This window comes from Ranitomeya imitator, chromosome 4, assembly GCF_032444005.1.
Source record: "Ranitomeya imitator isolate aRanImi1 chromosome 4, aRanImi1.pri, whole genome shotgun sequence".
Lineage (NCBI taxonomy): Eukaryota > Metazoa > Chordata > Amphibia > Anura > Dendrobatidae > Ranitomeya > Ranitomeya imitator.
Window position 1 is genome coordinate 25,052,760 of NC_091285.1, and position 10,116 is coordinate 25,062,875.

The window sequence follows — 10,116 nt, forward strand, 5'->3', positions numbered from 1 at the left end:
AGCCGAGAGGGTCACTTTCAGCCCAAAAAAGTGGGCTGAAAATCTTGGCTTATACTCGAGTATATACGGTATGTACGGTACAGCACTGTAGAAGGGTGTGTATAAGGGCATATAGGTTCTGGTGGTACTATATATGGGGAAAACCTGGTGACAGGTTCACTTTAAGAAACCTATGGAACTAGGTAAAAAATAGCATTTTTTGGATGGTGAAAAACTTGTAATTTAAATATTGATGAAGGCTGAGCTGCAGGTGGTCTGTGTCTCTTCATAAGTTTAAGGCCGGGGTCACACTAGCGTAGAATACGGACGAGCGCTATGTGAGAAAACATCGCATGGCACTCGGACCAGTGTTAATCTATGGGGCAGATCACATCTGTGATTATTTTTTCATGCCGAATCGGCATACGAGAACAATCGCAGCATATATACCTGACAGGGGCCCATACATTCTGATATCATCAGTAATATATACCTGACAGGGGCCCATACATTCTGATATCATCAGTAATATACACCTGACAGGGGCCCATACATTCTGATATCATCAGTAATATATACCTGACAGGGGCCCGTACAGTCTATATCTACAGTAATATATACCTGACAGGAGTCCGTACAGTCTGTATCTACAATAATATATACCTGACAGGAGTCCGTACAGTCTGTATCTACAATACTATATACCTGACAGGAGCCCGTACAGTCTGTATCTACAATAATATATGCCTGACAGGAGCCCGTACAGTCTGTATATACCATACTATATACCTGACAGGAGCCCGTACAGTCTGTATCTACAATAATATACACCTGACAGGAGCCCGTACAGTCTGTATATACAATAATATATACCTGACAGGAGCCCGTACAGTCTGTATCTACCATACTATATACCTGACAGGAGCCCATACAGTCTGTATCTACAATACTATATATGTGACAGGAGCCCGTACAGTCTGTATCTACAATAATATACACCTGACAGGAGCCCGTACAGTCTGTATATACAATAATATATACCTGACAGGAGCCCGTACAGTCTATATCTACAATAATATATACCTGACAGGAGTCCGTACAGTCTATATCTACAATACTATATACCTGACAGGAGCCCATACAGTCTGTATCTACAATAATATATACCTGACAGGAGTCCGTACAGTCTGTATCTACAATACTATACACCTGACAGGAGCCCGTACAGTCTATATCTACAATAATATATACCTGACAGGAGTCCGTACAGTCTGTATCTACAATAATATATACCTGACAGGAGCCCGTACAGTCTGTATCTACCATACTATATACCTGACAGGAGCCCATACAGTCTGTATCTACAATACTATATACCTGACAGGAGCCCATACAGTCTGTATCTACAATAATATATACCTGACAGGAGCCCGTACAGTCTATATCTACAATAATATACACCTGACAGGAGTCCGTACAGTCTATATCTACAATAATATATACCTGACAGGAGCCCGTACAGTCTGTATATACAATAATATATACCTGACAGGAGCCCGTACAGTCTGTATCTACCATACTATACACCTGACAGGAGCCCATACAGTCTGTATCTACAATACTATATAAGTGACAGGAGCCCGTACAGTCTGTATCTACAATAATATATACCTGACAGGAGTCCGTACAGTCTATATCTACAATAATATATACCTGACAGGAGTCCGTACAGTCTATATCTACAATAATATATACCTGACAGGAGCCCGTACAGTCTATATCTACAATAATATATACCTGACAGGAGCTCGTACAGTCTATATCTACAATAATATATACCTGACAGGAGCCCGTACAGTCTATATCTACAATAATATATACCTGACAGGAGTCCGTACAGTCTGTATCTACAATAATATATACCTGACAGGAGTCCGTACAGTCTATATCTACAATAATATATACCTGACAGGAGCCCGTACAGTCTATATCTACAATAATATATACCTGACAGGAGCCCGTACAGTCTGTATCTACAATAATATATACCTGACAGGAGCCCGTACAGTCTATATCTACAATAATATATACCTGACAGGAGTCCGTACAGTCTGTATCTACAATAATATATACCTGACAGGAGCCCGTACAGTCTATATCTACAATAATATATACCTGACAGGAGTCCGTACAGTCTGTATCTACAATAATATATACCTGACAGGAGTCCGTACAGTCTGTATCTACAATAATATATACCTGACAGGAGCCCGTACAGTCTATATCTACAATAATATATACCTGACAGGAGTCCGTACAGTCTATATCTACAATAATATATACCTGACAGGAGTCCGTACAGTCTGTATCTACAATAATATATACCTGACAGGAGTCCGTACAGTCTGTATCTACAATAATATATACCTGACAGGAGCCCGTACAGTCTATATCTACAATAATATATACCTGACAGGAGCCCGTACAGTCTGTATCTACAATAATATACACCTGACAGGAGTCCGTACAGTCTATATCTACAATAATATATACCTGACAGGAGCCCGTACAGTCTGTATATACAATAATATATACCTGACAGGAGCCCGTACAGTCTGTATCTACAATAATATATACCTGACAGGAGCCCGTACAGTCTATATCTACAATACTATATACCTGACAGGAGCCCGTACAGTCTGTATCTACAATAATATATACCTGACAGGAGTCCGTACAGTCTATATCTACAATAATATATAACTGACAGGAGCCCGTACAGTCTGTATCTACAATAATATACACCTGACAGGAGTCCGTACAGTCTATATCTACAATAATATATACCTGACAGGAGCCCGTACAGTCTGTATATACAATAATATATACCTGACAGGAGCCCGTACAGTCTATATCTACAATAATATATACCTGACAGGAGTCCGTACAGTCTATATCTACAATACTATATACCTGACAGGAGCCCGTACAGTCTGTATCTACAATAATATATACCTGACAGGAGCCCGTACAGTCTGTATATACCATACTATATACCTGACAGGAGCCCGTACAGTCTATATCTACAATACTATATACCTGACAGGAGCCCGTACAGTCTATATCTACAATAATATATACCTGACAGGAGCTCGTACAGTCTGTATCTACAATAATATATACCTGACAAGAGCCCGTACAGTCTGTATCTACCATACTATATACCTGACAGGAGCCCGTACAGTCTATATCTACAATAATATACACCTGACAGGGGCCCGTACAGTCTATATCTACAATAATATATACCTGACAGGAGTCCGTACAGTCTATATCTACAATAATATATACCTGACAGGAGCCCGTACAGTCTATATCTACAATAATATATACCTGACAGGAGCCCGTACAGTCTATATCTACAATAATATATACCTGACAGGAGCCCGTACAGTCTATATCTACAATAATATATACCTGACAGGAGCCCGTACAGTCTATATCTACAATAATATACACCTGACAGGAGCCCATACAGTCTGTATCTACAATAATATATACCTGACAGGAGCCCGTACAGTCTATATCTACAATAATATATACCTGACAGGAGCCCGTACAGTCTATATCTACAATAATATATACCTGACAGGAGCCCGTACAGTCTATATCTACAATAATATATACCTGACAGGAGCCCGTACAGTCTATATCTACCATACTATATACCTGACAGGAGCCCGTACAGTCTATATCTACAATAATATATACCTGACAGGAGCCCGTACAGTCTATATCTACAATAATATATACCTGACAGGAGCCCGTACAGTCTATATCTACAATAATATATACCTGACAGGAGCCCGTACAGTCTATATCTACAATAATATATACCTGACAGGAGCCCGTACAGTCTATATCTACAATAATATATACCTGACAGGAGCCCGTACAGTCTGTATCTACAATAATATATGCCTGACAGGAGTCCGTACAGTCTGTATCTACAATAATATATACCTGACAGGAGCCCGTACAGTCTATATCTACAATAATATATACCTGACAGGAGCCCGTACAGTCTGTATCTACAATAATATACACCTGACAGGAGTCCGTACAGTCTATATCTACAATAATATATACCTGACAGGAGCCCGTACAGTCTGTATATACAATAATATATACCTGACAGGAGCCCGTACAGTCTGTATCTACAATAATATATACCTGACAGGAGCCCGTACAGTCTATATCTACAATACTATATACCTGACAGGAGCCCGTACAGTCTGTATCTACAATAATATATACCTGACAGGAGTCCGTACAGTCTATATCTACAATAATATATAACTGACAGGAGCCCGTACAGTCTGTATCTACAATAATATACACCTGACAGGAGTCCGTACAGTCTATATCTACAATAATATATACCTGACAGGAGCCCGTACAGTCTGTATATACAATAATATATACCTGACAGGAGCCCGTACAGTCTATATCTACAATAATATATACCTGACAGGAGTCCGTACAGTCTATATCTACAATACTATATACCTGACAGGAGCCCGTACAGTCTGTATCTACAATAATATATACCTGACAGGAGCCCGTACAGTCTGTATATACCATACTATATACCTGACAGGAGCCCGTACAGTCTATATCTACAATACTATATACCTGACAGGAGCCCGTACAGTCTATATCTACAATAATATATACCTGACAGGAGCTCGTACAGTCTGTATCTACAATAATATATACCTGACAAGAGCCCGTACAGTCTGTATCTACCATACTATATACCTGACAGGAGCCCGTACAGTCTATATCTACAATAATATATACCTGACAGGAGTCCGTACAGTCTATATCTACAATAATATATACCTGACAGGAGCCCGTACAGTCTATATCTACAATAATATATACCTGACAGGAGCCCGTACAGTCTATATCTACAATAATATATACCTGACAGGAGCCCGTACAGTCTATATCTACAATAATATATACCTGACAGGAGCCCGTACAGTCTATATCTACAATAATATACACCTGACAGGAGCCCATACAGTCTGTATCTACAATAATATATACCTGACAGGAGCCCGTACAGTCTATATCTACAATAATATATACCTGACAGGAGCCCGTACAGTCTATATCTACAATAATATATACCTGACAGGAGCCCGTACAGTCTATATCTACAATAATATATACCTGACAGGAGCCCGTACAGTCTATATCTACCATACTATATACCTGACAGGAGCCCGTACAGTCTATATCTACAATAATATATACCTGACAGGAGCCCGTACAGTCTATATCTACAATAATATATACCTGACAGGAGCCCGTACAGTCTATATCTACAATAATATATACCTGACAGGAGCCCGTACAGTCTATATCTACAATAATATATACCTGACAGGAGCCCGTACAGTCTATATCTACAATAATATATACCTGACAGGAGCCCGTACAGTCTGTATCTACAATAATATATGCCTGACAGGAGTCCGTACAGTCTGTATATACCATACTATATACCTGACAGGAGCCCGTACAGTCTATATCTACAATAATATATACCTGACAGGAGCCCGTACAGTCTATATCTACAATAATATATACCCGACAGGAGCCCGTACAGTCTATATCTACCATACTATATACCTGACAGGAGCCCGTACAGTCTATATCTACCATACTATATACCTGACAGGAGCCCGTACAGTCTATATCTACCATACTATATACCTGACAGGAGCCCGTACAGTCTATATCTACCATACTATATACCTGACAGGAGCCCGTACAGTCTATATCTACCATACTATATACCTGACAGGAGCCCGTACAGTCTATATCTACCATACTATATACCTGACAGGAGCCCGTACAGTCTATATCTACCATACTATATACCTGACAGGAGCCCGTACAGTCTATATCTACCATACTATATACCTGACAGGAGCCCGTACAGTCTATATCTACCATACTATATACCTGACAGGAGCCCATACAGTCTGTATATACCATACTATATACCTGACAGGAGCCCGTACAGTCTATATCTACCATACTATATACCTGACAGGAGCCCGTACAGTCTATATCTACCATACTATATACCTGACAGGAGCCCGTACAGTCTATATCTACCATACTATATACCTGACAGGAGCCCGTACAGTCTATATCTACCATACTATATACCTGACAGGAGCCCGTACAGTCTATATCTACCATACTATATACCTGACAGGAGCCTGTACAGTCTATATCTACCATACTATATACCTGACAGGGGCCCGTACAGTCTGTATATACAATAATATATACCTGACAGGAGCCCGTACAGTCTATATCTACCATACTATATACCTGACAGGGGCCCGTACAGTCTATATCTACAATAATATATACCTGACAGGAGCCCGTACAGTCTGTATCTACCATACTATATACCTGACAGGAGCCCGTACAGTCTATATCTACCATACTATATACCTGACAGGAGCCCGTACAGTCTATATCTACCATACTATATACCTGACAGGAGCCCGTACAGTCTATATCTACCATACTATATACCTGACAGGAGCCCGTACAGTCTGTATCTACCATACTATATACCTGACAGGAGCCTGTACAGTCTATATATACCATACTATATACCTGACAGGGGCCCGTACAGTCTGTATATACAATAATATATACCTGACAGGAGCCCGTACAGTCTGTATCTACAATAATATACACCTGACAGGAGCCCATACAGTCTATATCTACCATACTATATACCTGACAGGAGCCCATACAGTCTAGTGTCTTCACCAGTGAGCTGACTAGACTGTATGGGCTGCAGTCAGGACCTGGCAGGAGCCCATATATTCTGCTGGCTTTAATAATTTATACCTTGAAGGAGCACATACATTCTAGTGTCATGTATGGGCTGCAGTCAGGGCCAGGCAGCCGCCCATAAAGTCTGCTATCTTCAAGAATATATACCTGACTGCAGCCCATACACTCTAGCATCTTCAGTAGTGAGCCGGCTACACTGTATGGGCTGCAGTCAGGACCTGGAAGGAGCCCATACACTCTAGGCTCAACCCGGGCGCCATTACTGAACGCGAGCGCCATAATGGACGACTGACGTAGCTCTCTGCTCACAAGAAGCAGCTCCGTATCTAAGGAGATAAACACTCAAAAGTCTCCCGCCTCCTCCTCACCGGTGTTCCGCTCCGCGCCCCGCACACACCGCTCTCACGTCGTCAGGACCAAGCGCGAGCCTCCGAAGACGGATTGTTTTCACCACTTCCGGTTCCGGGCGAGAGTTTAAAAAAAAAAAAAAAAAAAAAAGCGCAGATCATAGAGTTCACTTCCGGATTGGAAGATAGTACGCAGCAGAAACCGGAAGTGACTGTTTACAACTGCGTTACTTTGGCAACGTGAACTCTATTGTGAGGGGAAAAAAAAAATAAAAGGATAAAATGTAAAAAAAAAAAATAAAGGAAAAGAGCAATTGAAAAATGAAAGAAAAAATATAGATGCAAAACTGTAAACTAAAAGTATATCTTAATAAATCCACTGATGAAAACTCTGGTGTTGTCGTCGTTATTCTTCCATACGTCGTGCTGTATTTCACCAGCTGAGTAAAATCGCTTTGAGGCAACTTTAATTCATTTCGAATTATTATTATTTCTGTTTTTACAAAAATATCTTTTTTTTTTTTTTTTGCAAAATACAGTAAAATAGGGTCCAGATCGCATTAAACTGGATTGTAAAGGGCCAGGATGGGGTTAAAAATATGAGTGTGACTAGGTCTCATCCAGCGTTATGATGTACGATCTGCAGTCATGAATAGTAGGTTTATTCCCAATGGTGTCATCCAAATGCAGTTTTGGAGACCGACTTTTCAACAGGACACTGGGAAGAGCGCAGGGTCCATCCATGCCTATGTTCCAATTAATTGTGTCAGAGGAATCAAGGATCAGGGCCAGTTCCTGGTATGTTATGTCTTGGAAATACAGGCTTCAGAGTTAGGTTTCCATTATTTTTTATTTATGGATTTCTTTCTTTATACTGCTTTGATAAACAGGGGTCTCGAAAGTACCAGTAAAATTGTGCATGATCCCATCCCCGCTGGCCATCTGTCCAATTAAGGCATATGAAATCATCAAGCCCATGCAGACAAAATGAAGGATTACAGTAATTGAATGCCATTTTCACTAAAATGTAACTATCTAAAAAAAAAAAATTGGGAGTTTTCCACCACTTCCTCAGAAGCTCACAATAATGGAGGCTCACAGGGGTCCAAAAACACAGTAAACAGGATATAGTTTTGCATTTTACAGAGAGGAGAAAGGAACTTTGTATATTTGTTCTATCTCCAAGTCCAGAATTGAATGGACGCCAGCTATGTACAAACCTGAAGACCAAAAGCTGTACATGAAGTCACTCGGGGACAGACTGTACCTAACTCAATGGACATGTTTGTTACAAAATCAGCTGTCGAATGAGAAATGTACTAACAGTAAGAATAAAATTCGTAGTCAGACAAGGCTGGATTCCTGTCACAAGTTCTCCTCAATTTACATGCAGACGCTATTTTCAAGAAGGCTGGATTTTACATTTAAAAAAAAGGAGGAATCTAAATTTCTGGACGAATCATCAACAATCTTAAATACGTAGACGATATATTGACAGCAACAAGCGTAGATGGAATGAAGGCCTTATTACGAAGGGTCAAGATGGAAAGCTCAAACCCGGGACTGCTACTCTACAGAAACAAGACAAAGATATTCACCACTGCCAGGTACAACTGGGACACTTGAGATGGACGGTGATGAACTGGAAGTTATAAAGGAGTTCAACCTACTCAGATCGATGATCACTCACGATGTGCAATGACAACACAGGAAGTCAATAGAATAGCTCTGGGCAAATCAACAATGAAGTCACTGGATGAGGTCTTCAAATCAAGGAACATTTCAGTGGCGATGAAGACACGACGCCTACATAGTCTGGTCTTTTCTGTGGTAACATATCAATGCAAAACCTGGACGATAAAGAAGCAAGATAGAAGAATTGTCGCCTTTGAAATGTGGTGCTGGAGAAGGAGATTATCAATATCATAGATGGCAAGAAGGACAAACAAATCCATTTTGGAACAAATCAAGCCAGACATGTCATTCGAAGCAAGGATCACCAGCTATGAATTGCCTACTTTGGACATGTCACATGATGACAGCAATCACTGGATGAGGAAATCATGGTCGGAAGAATGGAAGGAACAAGACGAAGAGAAAGACCAGAAACCTGATGGCTTGATACAATCAAGGTAACAGTGGAGAAGACTCTGGTGGACCTATCTAAAATTTGCACACGATTGATCTCCCCATAGGGTGTTTAACACCATCAAGTCGCCATGGCTCTAACTGGAGTTGAAGGTTTTTAAATAATAACCTTGCGAAGAATCCCCTTGCTCCACCTTAACAGCTTTGACTTATCAAATATGAGATTCCACAAGATCTGCTTAGGTACTTAAGTGTATCACATACTTAAAGGATCATCCGATACCTATAATTCCCTTTATAAATATCCATCCTCCATTCCTAAAATCATTTGTAATTTACTTTATTAAACAATTCCGTACCATTTTGCTACATATTTTTTTCCCAATTTCTTATATTACTTTATTTTCTGTGATGTTTCATTTGAGGGGGGGGAAGACTCAAACATGATGTCACAGGAAGATGGCTCTGCACTCACCCACAGCTTCTATCACCTTCCCATGGAATAGGATGCCATCAGAGGGAGAACAGTGACAGAAGCACCAACCCACAGATTTCTTCACAGCCCTCAAACGAATAGTCAAAACCAGGCCGTGCTGCTCACACTCACAAGGCTTCTATCACCACTCCCTGTAGACGATTCATTTAAGGGTGGTGATAGAAGCTGTGGTGCGGGGATTCTGTTACTCACACTGCTTCTATCGCCAAACCTTAATAACATCTAATTTTAGGGATGGGTCATAGAAGCAGGGACTGTAGCAGCAGTGAAAAAAGTACAGTTAAGGCCACTGAAGATGCAGGCAGCTGC

At 40.5% G+C, this 10,116-nt stretch overlaps 1 protein-coding gene across 2 annotated transcripts in view; it reads right to left on the minus strand.

Moving 5' to 3' along the window:
• The window catches only part of LOC138675303 (matrin-3-like), a 68,685-nt gene extending 61,343 nt beyond the window's left edge, over window positions 1–7,342 (minus strand). The window contains exon 1 of one of the 2 annotated variants that reach the window (XM_069763390.1): window positions 7,245–7,342. The gene's annotated coding sequence lies outside the window, so the exon portion shown is untranslated. The remainder of the gene's footprint in view (window positions 1–7,244) is intronic. The other variant, XM_069763391.1, reaches the window with a different exon arrangement.
• Between the last annotated feature and the right edge of the window lie 2,774 nt (window positions 7,343–10,116).